Source organism: Bubalus kerabau, chromosome 9 (assembly GCF_029407905.1).
Source record: "Bubalus kerabau isolate K-KA32 ecotype Philippines breed swamp buffalo chromosome 9, PCC_UOA_SB_1v2, whole genome shotgun sequence".
NCBI lineage: Eukaryota > Metazoa > Chordata > Mammalia > Artiodactyla > Bovidae > Bubalus > Bubalus kerabau.
This window is the reverse complement of record NC_073632.1, coordinates 86,821,182-86,835,704: the sequence shown is the minus strand read 5'-3', so window position 1 is coordinate 86,835,704 and position 14,523 is coordinate 86,821,182.

The window sequence follows — 14,523 nt, the reverse complement described above, 5'->3', positions numbered from 1 at the left end:
AAGGAGCTGATTTTTTAACTGACAACTAACATTTCAACAGGGTAAGGAAAAATACAAGACATTGGAATTGTACTTTTCAAATGCTAAACAATAATTGCAAGAATTCATCACTAAGTAAAAGTAATTGTCAACCTAGAATTATCTCCCCAGCAATCTAGAATTCTCTACACAGAAAAATATTACTTTTCACAAGCAATGGCAAAATAAATACACTTCCATACCAACAAACACAAGAGAATTAGTTTCTGGTAGGCCACAAGTTAAGCTAAGTAAAGTTAAGGTCTTTAGGCACAAAGACAATTATACTAGAATATAGGAAATGCAGAAGGGATGGAGAACAGCAGAGTGGTACTTGGGCCTGGGGACTCATAGAGGGAAGATGGAAAAGATGAGAAAGACTTAAGGAAACACAGGTATGAAGGTGGAAGATGACTGGTGAATGATTCCATATAAAAGGACATGATTTATCAGATTGAAAAGTAATGATGTTTGTTTATTAGCAACATATGCCTATTTGCGTGAGGATTACTAAATCTAGGTAGGGATCCACAGTGAATAAGGTATAGCATCTGGCTTGAGAATCTTAAATATCCTATAAAATCCTTATATAGCTCCTCTCTGCCACTGTCACTGAAGTGATGTATGATATTTTTATGTTGTTGTTATTGTTTTTTTTTTTCTTTTTGCATATAATTCTGTTAGTTTACAGGCTAGGTCTATAGTAAAGTTTGTCAAATAGGCCAGGTCTATAGTAAAGTTTGTCAAACACTTCAGAGCATTTGCCATTAATTTCATGGAGAATGGAAATAGACGTTTATAACTTAAAGTCAATAGCTTTAACTTGCTTTAAACATTTTGTGACATTAGGTACTTTTCGTAAGTAACTGAGTGGCTGATAATTCAAAATGTGTTCCACTGGAATCACATATGACAAATGTAGGTTAACATTAATATTGAACATGGAAATTGTGAATGTTTACCAGATATAAAAATCTGTATATTGACATATTTTAAAATAAATTATTCTCCTTATTTATATTTACATATTTAAAAAATTATACAGCAAGCATGAACTATAATTTTTAACCTGAAGAAACAATCACTGAGTGTGTAGGCACTATAAAAACTAATTATAGTTATTATTTTCAGGTTAAACTATTTAATGAGATAAACCTTATTAACTATATGATTTCTATTCTGTTTTATGCATTATTTAGTACTGATTAATTAACTTATTTGCTACATCATTTGCTTCATTAATGTAATTGTTACTGAGATTTTTTTTTAGTGCATCAGTTATCAATCATAATTTCAGTATTTGATCTGTGAACAATTTAGATACAGGTTTAAATTTCTTGCTACTTTGGTTTTCTTTTTGAATACTTCTTATTTTTCAACTTGTAGTACTTTACATATGGTGCTGATACCTTATTTGGCTCTAGTTACATAGGTGTGGCATAGCTGTATTTTGATGTGATATAGAAATATTAAACAATGGTATTTTTGTGCATGTTTGGAGTAAAATATTTTAATTATTATTGATCTTATAGCATATAAATATTGTAAAGCTGTCTATATTTTTGTGTGTACAATATTTTAATATCTATATTTTCATTATTTCTATGGTATTTTCAAGTGTAACACACATAGCAAATGGTTGATTTTAACAATTTTTTTAATCCTTGAAAATATAACTTTCACTTTCAAAAATTACCCTATATATTTGTTAGCATATATACTCAGTCTTGGGTTCCCTAGAGGCTCAGCTGGTAAAGAATCTGCCTGCAATGCGGGAGATGTGGGTTTGATCCCTGGGTTGGGAAGATCCCCTGGAGGAGGGCATGGCAATCCACTCCAGTGTTCTTGCCTGGAGAGTCCCCATGGACAGAGGAGCCTGGCGGGCTACAGTACACTGGGTCACTGAGTCGGATGTGACTGAGCTATTAAGGACAGCATCAGATCAGATCAGATCAGATCAGTCGCTCAGTTGTGTCTGACTCTTTGCAACCCCATGAATCGCAGCATGCCAGGCCTCCCTGTCCATCACCAACTCCCGGAGTTCACTGAGACTCACGTCCATCGAGTCAGTGATGCCATCCAGCCATCTCATCCTTTGTCATCCCCTTCTCCTCTTGCCCCCAGTCCCTCCCAGCATCAGAGTCTTTTCCAATGAGTCAACTCTTTGTATGAGGTGGCCAAAGTATTGGAGTTTCAGCTTTAGCATCATTCCTTCCAAAGAAATCCCAGGGCTGATCTCCTTCAGAATGGACTGGTTGGATCTCCTTGCAGTCCAAGGGACTCTCAAGAGTCTTCCCAAACACCACAGTTCAAAAGCATCAATTATTTGGCGCTCAGCCTTCTTCACAGTCCAACTCTCACATCCATACATGACCACAGGAAAAACCATAGCCTTGACTAGACGAACGTTTGTTGGCAAAGTAATGTCTCTGCCTTTGAATATGCTATCTAGGTTGGTCATAACTTTCCTTCCAAGGAGTAAGCGTCTTTTAATTTCATGGCTGCAGTCACCATCTGCAGTGATTTTGGAGCCCCGAAAAATAAAGTCTGACACTGTTTCCGCTGTTTCCCCATCTATTTCCCATGAAGTGGTGAGACTGGATGCCATGATCTTCGTTTTCTGAATGTTGAGCTTTAAGCCAACTTTTTCAATCTCCACTTTCACTTTCATCAAGAGGCTTTTGAGTTCCTCTTCACTTTCTGCCATAAGGGCAATGTGATATTACTCAGCCATTAAAAGGAAATACTCCCATTTTGACAACATAGATGGCCCTTGAAAGCATTATGTTAGGTGAAATAAGTCAGTCAGTGAAAGACAAATACTACATGATCTCACTTATATGTGAAAGTTAAAACCAAACAAAACATCTAATATAAAATAAAACATCTAATCTAAACAAAAATAAATCTAGAAACAAGCAAGCAAAAAACAGAACAGATTGGCAACTGCCAAAGGTAAAGCACGGGGGTGTGGGTAATACTGAAGAAGGGAGTCTCAATGTACATTTCAGTTATAAAATAAATAAGCCATGGGTTTGTAATGTATAGGTTGGTGACTATAGTTAATAATACTGCATTGCATAATTTTAAGTTGCTAAGATTAAATGTTAAAAGTTTTCATCACAATAAAAAATAATTTTTAACTATGTATGGTGATGGACTCTTTGACAGTATCACAAACATAGAATCATTAAACTGAACAGGTGAAACTAATACAATGTTACATGTTAACTACACCTCAAGAAAAGAAATAATAAGAAAACTAAAGTTTCTAATAACCTTCACTTAATCCTTCTAGTAGCAATTTTGATGCTCTTTGTTTATGTAGATCCCAGTTTCTGGCATATATGTGTATATTTCCTTTTCTAAATTTTCTAAATAATTTATACCTTGTAAGGCAGGTCTGCTGCTGCTGCTGCTGCTGCTAAGTTGCGTCAGTTGTGTCCGACTCTGTGCAACCCCATAGACAGCAGCCCACCAGGCTCCCCCGTCCCTGGGATTCTCCAGGCAAGAACACCGGAGTGGGTTGCCATTTCCTTCTCGATGCATGAATGTGAAAAGTGAAAGTGAAGTCGCTCAGTCGTGTCCGACTCTTAGCGACCCCATGGACTGTAGCCTACCAGGCTCCTCCATCCATGGGATTTCCCAGGCAAGAGTACTGGGGTGGGGTGCCATTGCCTTCTCCGAAGGCAGGTCTACTAGCAACAAATTGTATTATATTTTCTTTGTGGAAAGTCTTTATTTCTCCTTCACTTTTGCAGCACAATTTTTCAGGGTACAAATTTATCAGTTGGTGAGTTTTTTCTCTCAACACTAAAATTTTCACACCACTCTCTGCTTGCTTGATTACTGAAGAGAAGTCAAATGCAATTGTTCCCGCATTGGTACGTTGTTTTTTCCTTTTGCCTCTTTCAGGATTTTTTTATGATTGGTTTTCTGTAACTTGAAAGTGATATGCCTAGGTGTAGGTTTTTGGAATTTATTTTGTTGGTATTTACTGAAATTTCTGAATCTGTGGTATGGTGTCTGACATTAATTTTGGAGAAATCTTAGTCATTTTTAAAAAATCTTTTGCTCTTTTCCTTTTGGTATTTCATGTGTACATATGTTACACACTTAGTAGTTGTTCCACAATTCTTGCATATTTTGTCCCATTTTTTTTTTTTAAGTCTGTGTTCTCTTTGCTTTCCAGTTTTAGAGGCTTAAATTGTAATCTCCTCAAGCTGAGTCTTTCCTCAGCTATATCTAATCTACTACTGAGACCATAAGAGGCATTCTTCATTACTCTTACATTGTTTTTTATATCTAATATTTCTTTTTGGTTCAGTCTTATGATTTCCATCTCTCTACTGACATTCTTCAACAGTGCTCACATATTTTCTGTTTTATCACCTAAAGCCCCTAATCATTGCTATTTTTAATTCCCAGTCTGATAATTCCAACACCCCTGCAATGTCTGGTTCTGATGTTTACTCTCTCTTCTAGTTTTATTTTTTTGCCTTTTGGAATGCTTCATAATTTTTTCTTGACATGATATACTGGTTAAAAGGAATCTCCTTAAACAGGCTTTTAGTTATGTGATAATAAGTATTAGGGGACAGGATGTTCCATAGTCCTGTAATTGTTTTTGGTAAGGCTATGTCTCTAGTCTCTGCACTTCAGAACTGTTTTTGTTTGTGGGTTTTTTCTCCTCCATTAATTGGAAGAGGATGGCTAGGGCTATATTTGAGCATTTCCTGTCTGCCAGATAGAAAACTAGAGCTGAGAAAAGGTGAAGGGTTTTTTTTTTCCCCCAGGTGAATTAAATTCTGATAATACCCAGCTATTAAGCTCTGCTTAATTAGTTTCTCCTGAAAGCCAGCCTTCCTAAAAAAGAGAGACTGCCCAGGTGCATTTCAAAAGGGTTCCTGTTTTGTAGCTCCTGTGGAAAGAAGGAGAAGATTTTTCCCTGATATTCATCAGGTTGAGCTCCTGCATGTAGGTTTCACAAACTGTGGGCCTTGCACTATGACTTGGAGAAGAAATTGGCAACCCACTCTAGTATTCTTGCCTGGAAAATCCCATGGATGGAGGAGCCTGGTAGGCTATAGTCCATAGGGTTGCAAAGAGTCAGACACGACTGAGCGACTTCACTTCACTCACTTCATTCACTTCATACTTTATCTTTGGAGAAGGAAATGACAACCCACTCCAGTGTTCTTGCCTAGAGAATTCTATGGATGGAGAAGCCTGCCAGGCCATGGTCCATGGGTTCGCAGAGAGTCGGACATGACTTGAGTGACTAAGCACGCATACATGCACTATGACTGGGTCCTCCTGGAATTCATAACATTTATACTAATTTATGCTCAGCTCAGTTCAGGCACTCAGTCAACTCCGACTCTTTGTAATCCCATGGACTGCAGCATGCCAGGCTTCCTTGTCCATCACCAACTCCCGGAGCTTGCTCAAACACATGTCCTTCGAGTCAGTGATGCCATCCAGCCATCTCATCCTCTGTTGTCCCCTTCTCCTCTCACCTTCTATCTTTCCCAGCATTAGGGTATTTTCTAGTGAGTCAGTTCTTTGCATCAGGTGGCCAAAGGATTGGAATTTCAGCTTCAGCATTAGTCCTTCCAATGAATATTCAGGACTGATTTATTTTAGGATGAACTGGTTGGATCTTCTTACTGTCCAAAGGACTCTCAAGAGTCTTTTCCAACACCACAGTTTAAAAACATCAATTCTTTGGCACTCAGCTTTCTTCTCAGTTCAACTCTCACATCCAAACATGAGACTACTGGAAAAACCATAGCTCTGACTAGACGGACCTTTGTTGGCAAAGTACTGTGTCTGCTTTTGAATATGCTGTCTAGATTGATCATAGCTTCTCTTCCAAGGAGCAAGCATCTTTTAATTTCATGTCTGCAGTCACAATCTGCATTGATTGTGGAGCCCCCCAAAATAAAGTCTGACACCGTTTCCACTGTTTCCCGATCTATTTACTGTGAAGTGATGGAACCGGATGCCATGATCTTAGTTTTCTGAATGTTGAGTTTTAAGCCAAATTTTTCACTCTCCTCTTTCATTTTCATCAAGAGGTTCTTTAGTTCTTCTGTCTTTCTGCCATAAGGGTGGTGTCATCTGAGTATCTGAGGTTATTGATATTTCTCCCGACAAACTTGATTCCAGGTTGTGCTTCATCCAGCCCATCATTTCTCATGCTGTACTCTGCATAGAAGTTAAATAAGCAGGCTGACAATATGCAGCCTTAAAATACTCCTTTCCTGATTTGTAACCAGTCTGTAGTTTCATGTCCAGTTCTAACTGTTGCTACTTGACCTGCATACAGATTTCTCAGGAGACAGGTCAGGTGATCTGGTATTCCCATCTCTTTCAGAATTTTCCAGTTTGTTGTGATCACACATTCAAAGGCTTTGGCACAGTCATTAAAGCAGAAATAGATGTTATTATGGAATTCTCTTGCTTTTTCAATTATCCAATATATGTTGGCAATTTGATCTCTGGTTCCTCTGCCTTTTCTAAAACCAGCTTGAACATCTGAAAGTTCACGGTTCACTTATTGTTGAGCCTGGCTTGGAGAATTTTGAGCATTACTTTGATAGCATGTGAGATAAGTGCAACTGTGCAGTACTTTGTACATTCATTGGCATTGCCTTTCTTTGAGATTAGAATGAAAACTGGCCTTCTTCAGTCCTGTGGCCACTGCTAAGTTTTCCAAGTTTTCTGTCATATTGAGCACAGCATTTTCACACCATCATCTTTTAGGATTTGAAATAGCTCAACTAGAATTCTATCACCTCCACTACCTTTGTTCATAGTGATACTTCCTAAGGCCCACTTGATTTTGCATTTCAGGATGTCTGGCTTAAGGTGGGTGATCACACCATCTTGGTTTCCTGGGTCATGAACATATTTTCTTGTATAGTTCTTCTGTGTATTCTTGCCACCTCTTCTTAATATGTTCTGCTTCTGTTCAGTTCAGTTCAGTTCAGTCACTCAGTTGTGTCTGACTCTTTGCAACCCCATGAATCAGAGCAGACAAGGCCTCCCTGTCCATCACCTACTCCCAGAGTTCACCCAGACTCACATCCATTGAGTCAGTGATGCCATCCAGCCATCTCATCCTCTGCCATCCCCTTCTCCTCCTGCCCCCAATCCCTCCCAGCGACAGAGTCTTTTCCAATGAGTCAACACTTCAAACGGGGTGGCCAAAGTACTGGAGTTTCAGCTTTAGCATCATTTCTTCCAAAAAAATCCCAGGGCTGATCTCCTTCAGAATGGACTGGATGGATCTCCTTGCAGTCCAAAGGACTCCCAAGAGTCTTCTCCAACACCACAGTTCAAAAGCATCAATTCTTCAGCACTCAGCTTTCTTCACAGTCCAACTGTCACATCCATACATGACCACTGGGAAAACCATAGCCTTGACTAGACGGACTTTTGTTGGCAAAGTAATGTCTCTGCTTTTCAATATGCTGTCTAGGTTGGTCATAACTTTCTGTCCAAGGAGTAAGCATCTTTTAATTTCATGGCTGCAGTCACCATCTGCAGTGATTTTGCAACCCCCAAAAATGAAGTCTGACACTGTTTCCCCGTCTATTTCCCATGACGTGATGGGACCAGATGCCATGATCTTCATTTTCTGAATGCTGAGCTTAAGCCAACTTTTTCACTCTCCACTTTCACCTTCATCAAGAGGCTCTTTAGTTCCTCTTCACTTTCTGCCATAAGAGTGCTATCTTCTGCATATCTGAGGTTACTGATATTTCTCCCGTTAATCTAGATTCCAGAATGTGCTTCTTCCAGCCCAGCGTTTCTCATGATGTACTCTGCATAGAAGTTAAATAAGCAGGGTGACAATATACAGCCTTAACATACTCCTTTTCCTATTTGGAACCAGTCTGTTGTTCCATGTCCAGTTCCAACTGCTGCTTCCTGACCTGTATACAAATTTCTCAAGAGTCAGATCAGGTGGTCTGGTATTCCCATCTCTTTCAGAATTTTCCACAGTTTATTGTGATCCACACAGTCAAAGGCTTTGGCATAGTCAATAGAGCAGAAATAGATGTTTTTCTGGAACTCTCTTGCTTTTTCCATGATCAAGCAGATGTTGGCAATTTGATCTCTGGTTCCTCTGCCTTTTCTAAAACCAGCTTGAACATCAGAAAGTTCACGGTTCACATATTGTTGAAGCCTGGCTTGGAGAATTTTGAGCATTACTTTACTAGTGTGTGAGATGAGTGCAATTGTGCGGTAGTTTGAGCATTCTTTGGCATTGCCTTTCTTTGGGATTGGAATGAAAACTGACCTTTTCCAGTCCTGTGGCCACCGCTGAGTTGTCCAAATTTGCTGGCATATTGAGTGCAGCACTTTCACAGCATCATCTTTCAGGATTTGGAATAGCTCAACTGGAATTCCATCACCTCCACTAGCTTTGTTCATAGTGATGCTTTCTAAGGCCCACTTGACTTCACATTCCAGGATGTCTGGCTCTAGGTCAGTGATCACACAATCGTGATTATCTTGGTCATGAAGATCTTTTTTGTACAGTTCTTCTGTGTATTTCTGCCACCTCTTCTTAGTATCTTCTGCTTCTGTTAGGTCCATACCATTTCTGTCCTTTATCGAGCCCATCTTTGCATGAAATGTTCCCTTGGTATCTCTAATTTTCTTGAAGAGATCCCTAGTCTTTCCCATTCTGTTGTTTTCCTCTATTTCTTTGCATTGATCTTGAGGAAAGCTTTCTTATCTCTTCTTGCTATTCTTTGGAACTCTGCATTCAGATGCTTATATCTTTCCTTTGCTCCTTTGCTTTTTGCTTCTCTTCTTTTCACAGCTATTTGTAAGGCCTCCCCAGACAGCCATTTGCTTTTCTGCATTTCTTTTCTATGGGAATAGTCTTGATGCCTGTCTCCTTTACAGTGTCACGAACCTCAGTCCATAGTTCATCAGGCAGTCTGTCTATCAGATCTAGTCCCTTAAATCTATTTCTCACTTCCACTGTATAATCATAAGGGATTTGATTTAGGTCATACCTGAATGCTCTAGTGGTTTTCCCTACTTTCTTCAATTTAAGTCTGAATTTGGCAATAAGGAGTTCATGATCTGAGCCACAGTCAGCTCCTGGTCTTGTTTTTGTTGACTATATAGAGCTTCCCATATTTGGCTGCAAAGAATACAATCTGTCTGATTTTGGTGTTGACCATCTGGTGATGTCCATGTGTAGCGTCTTCTCTTGTGTTGTTGGAAGAGGGTGTTCGCTATGACCAGTGCATTTTTTTGGCAAAACTCGAGTAGTCTTTGCCCTGCTTCATTCAGGCCCATACCATTTCTGCCCTTTATTGTGCCCATCTTTGTATGAAATGTTTCCTTTGTATCTCTAATTCTCTTGAAGAGATCTCTAGTCTTTCCCATTCTATTGTTTTCCTTAATTTCTTTGCATTGATCACTGAGGAAGGCTTTCTTATCTCTCCTTGCTATTCTATGGAACTCTGCATTCAAATGGGTATATCTTTCCTTTTCTCCTTTGCCTTTAGCTTCTCTTCTTTTCTCAGTTATTTATAAGGCCTCCTCAGAAAACCCTTTGCCTTTTTACTTCCTTTTTCTTGGAGATGGTCTTGATCACTGCCCCCTATACAATGATATGAACCTCGGTCCATAGTTCTTCTGGTAGAGCTCCTGCATGTAAGTCTCACAAATTGTCGGCCCTGCACTATGACTGGGTCCTTCCAGAATTCATAACTTTTAGATTTACTTATCCTAAGCCTCAGCAATTCATCACTTATGGTTCTTGTTTTCCTACCTGTCACTGGTTCCCATCGGTTTTCTGCTCCTGAATCTGTGTTAAGTTTTTAGTCTTTATAATTTGCTCTTGGTTTCTCCCGTCTTGGGAGTATCTGTTAGCCCTGTGACCTAACCTCTCTTAAGGTTCTCTTAAGAGTTGTTTTTTATTTTTTTCTTTTCATTTTGTTAAGCCTTTTACTTATTAGTAGGACTGAGTGGTGGTTTCTAAACTTATTACATGCAAAGCCAGAAGTCAGTCAGCATTTTTTATTCTTGAGCAGCAATGGAATTCCAAATAACATTTGGAAAACTGTTAACATTCAGTGTTGGGAAGAGGTAATTGTGAACTATGTTCTGAAAAGACTAATAAACCATGTTCTGCTTAATTTGGTAGGTAAATTGGGAGAAAACATAAAACCAAAATAGCATTAACACTGTGTTTCTTTTTTTCTCATCATTTTTCACTGTTGTCAACCTAAAGTTTGTTTATTCTTAATACTTCAACCCTGTCCTCCTCCCCTTTGTTCCAAACTCACATGCAGAAAGAAGGACTCAAGGATAGCACTGGCTTGCATGCAAGAGAGGCAGATTTATATAATATATACAATTCCCTGAGTGCTTACTACTCCATGTATTTCAAGCACAACAATCTTGAAAAATTTATATTTAGCATACATACTATAGAGGTGATAAATGTTCAAATAATAAAAATGCATTATTTCCAGTAACTTTCAGGAAATGTCTGTTGATGGGATATTATCCTGAAAAGATAAGTGAAGAAACCCATACCATTTCAAGAAAGAGGAAAAAAAAAAAAAATAAAGTATAGCAGAACAGTTCAGGGATTATTATAATCTCAGGCTTGGATGAAAACAGGGATTTAGATAATTATATCATAACATTTTTTTCCCCAAATCTTGGCCCAGCTCTTTACTCTGTATTATGAATTTGGCTCCATTCTTTGAATACTTTTCACTCTTGTGGCAAGATATCTTGGCGCCAATCAGTCTTAAATGCCCTGAGGTTAATAGCAAAGAAAGAGAATACCTCTTCTCAGTCATGGAAGCAATATTCAGATTGGTTTTGGTTGGCCTGGATCACATGTCCATCCCTACACACTCACTGAGGTTTGAGGAATGTTGTGCTCTAATAAATTAGAAGAAGCTCTAGCTACAGGCTCTACCTCTAGAGCAGGTGGAGACAATTTTACCTAAATTACACCAGCTTAATGAGGGAGGAATATTTCTAAGTAAAATTTAGAGGCTGAAATGAAGAAAAGTGTTAAGATTCTTTTGGAGGGCAGTTACTGAAAGATTATTTATTAAACTTAAGAAAACAAATGTTTTTTCACATGTGTTTTAGCACAAATATCATGATAATAATATAATGTTATTAGAAGAGTCACCAAGATTATATACTCAAAGCTCAAATTTTAGTAAGAGCTTCATTCTATCCTTTGGTCTTCAAAATTAATTTCTTGAGTCTTTTTTATTTTTCTTGGAAAAATAAAGTTCTGGTTGCAAATAAATGGTGGATCACAGTTACTTAGAAATATAATTAAACTTGATGTTTCCAAGGTATTCTTCAGTGGTAGGGTTGAGATAAATGAAAGAAAAATGCATACAAATAAAATCTATAATATTAATTTTAATGTTTCAGCTTTTACTAACATATTTGTTAGCTGTTAACATAAATGATTATGACAATTTGTTCATAATATTTGTCCAGATCAATTATAAATAGTTTAATAAGAAATGTATTGAAAATCAATTTTTCATATATGTGTGAGTCTATTCAAAACCTTCACTTCTATTCTTTAGATATAATTGTCTTTCTTCATGCCAATACCATTTTTTATTAATATGGTTTAATAACAGTATTTAACATCAAGTGATATAGCCCCTACCTTTCTGATTATTTTTAAGTTATTTTAGTTATTCTAGTCTTTGAGATTCCCATATAAATGTTAGAATCAGCTTATTGATTTCTTTTGAGACTTTGGTATTGTGTTGAATCTGTAAGTCAATCCAGCAGGAACTAACATCTTAACAAAAATCGAGTCTTCTCACCCATGCACAGTGTGCACGTGTGTGCATGCTCAGTTGTGTTCAACTCTTTGCCTCTCTGTGGACTGCCAAGAATACTGGAGTGGGTAGCCATTTCCTTCACCGGGGATCTTCCCCACCCAGGCATTAAGCCTGGGTCTCCTGCATTGCAGGCAGATTCTTCACCGCTGAGCCACCAGAGAAGCCTATACACAGGGTATATCTATTCATTTATTGACCTGTTTTCATGTCTGTCAGTACTTAGTAATCTCCAGTGTGCAGGGGTTTTGCATCTTTGGTCAGATTTGTCCCTAAGTATTTTACTTTTTGATATTGATTTTGGTATTTTGTTTTAATTTTCAATTGCTTGATGCTTGGTATATTGAAACAAAATTTCCTATTGTGTGGATTCAGTGTATCTTAAATACTAAATGTATAATAAAACTACTACAAGTCAGAAAAATACTAACAGGGAACTATACTCAGTATTTTGTGATAACCTATATGAGAAATCTGAAAGACAATATATACATATACATATGTATATTATTCACTCAGTCGTGTCTGACTCTCTGCAACCCCACAGACTATAGCCTGCCAGGCTTCTCTGTCCATGAAATTCTCCAGGCAAGAATACTGGAGTGGGTTGCCATTTCCTTCTCCAATATGCACACACACACACACAACTGAATAAAAAAAAAGAAATATGTATTGAAAAGCACTAGTTTGGTTAAGGAAAATCAATTAATCAAATGAAAATAAAACACATGAAAGCAAGCAAAACTAGAAAACTGATCTAGAAAAGAGGTTAAAATAAAGTAGTTTCACAGATTAGGGGAAGCAGCCTCTGAGATATTTACATGGAAGAAATACGCATACAGAAAGTTAATTTAGGAATGTTTTTGTTGCCCATAACTGCAAGTAAAAGCAGCAAGGTTAAGAAGGGAAATGTGGGTACCAGAATCACTTATAAACAGCAGCAAAGCTTAGAGTCACACAGGGAATCCTGAAGTGAAGATGCCCCTGCACAATTGACCTGAATTGAGGCAAGTAGCTTGTTCACTCAATATCAGGCATATCGATCATTTATTGGACACGAGCTGCATCAGGAAGGCGATGTAACCTTGGATGAAGCTAGTACCTTCAGGTGATGATATTCTTTATGAAGATGTAAGCTTTTATCTGATAATATGCCAAATGGCTGGGGAAATGACTTTCAGTCCAGAAATTAGATGGATGGTGGAAGAAAGGATCTCAGCATTGCTCTAAGTACCCTCTGGCACTCAAGCATTAATGAGATAACAACACAAAATTATTGCTGTAAAAAAAGAAAATCAGTTGTTCAACAAGGACAATGAAGAAACTCAAAAGATTATCTGTTTTAAATTGAGAATAAACTCCAAACATGACACTTTTGCTACCATAAATACAATAGTTTATGCCACACAGCACACATTTCAGATGACTGAGGAAAAAAATAAATGGAATCCATTTGTTCTACAGAAAAAGATCTAACTGGAGAAGCTTCAAGTTATTTCTGACCCTATCTCTCTAATTCACATAAACAGTCCTCTCCTTTTAATTTTCTGGTGTGTGCTTTTCAAAACCATGCTTCTCTTAATGTATTCTGTGTGTCCTAATGGGCACAACAGAGAGGAAATGAGGATCTATGAAAATACAGAATACAAGCACACATTTTCGCTAAAATACTCAAGACTTCCAATAATCCAAAACAAAGAGTACAGAGCTGCACTGGGGATCACTTAAAGGTCAATTTTCAATATCATATGCTTTTAGACCAAGCAAAGTAAATATAATGTTCTTGCACTTATTAAGCTAGAACAGTTTAAACATGAGGCATGAACCAATTAGATTGGCCTGTGGTACATTATCATTAAAAACAGTAATTATCTTTACTGCTGAGTGAATTGGTAAATTGCTTCTGACCTGCTTTCTCATCTATTCATAAGACAGTCCAGATTGTTATTGTTTTCCTAAGGATTATATCCAGTAAGTTGGCCTCAGTGCAATAAACCTGAACTCAGAATGAAATTATCCCAATAATTTATGAGGCTCTTTTTTTATGGAGCCATGTCGTTGAGTAGAGAATTTCTAACCTGGAAAAATATCTGTTACTGCTCTGTTTATTTCACTATAAATCAAAAGTGTTTCTCAGCATTTCGTTTCAAAGACTATCTAACTCTTAATCACAGGAAAGATCTTAAACTTGGTCTACATTCTTAACTAAAATCCAGGATACTTTCATCAGAAAAAAATGTATTCTAGTAAGATTAAGTATTTGTGTTCTTTTTGATATTTTCTATTTTTCCATCACATGCTGAAAATAAATTTTAAAAATTGAAAAAAATGTATGTTTTTAAATGCAATTTATCATTGGCAATTTAGTGCCTCTGCTGTTTGCATTTTGCAAATGTAGCAACAAGTATATATTTGTAATTGAAAAATTAGCTTGACAACAGTACTTTTGATATGTCACGGATGTCTGATTTCCTTTGAAGTCAAGTGATGCCACTAAATTGTTCATTAAATGTGAACATATGTTTACTTCAAGGATGTACAGAAACCGAAATATGGGTCAATTTCTATGAAAAAAGAATATTGTATAAATGCTGTTTTAGAAATGGCTTGAAAGAAGAGTCATCCCAAATTCCTA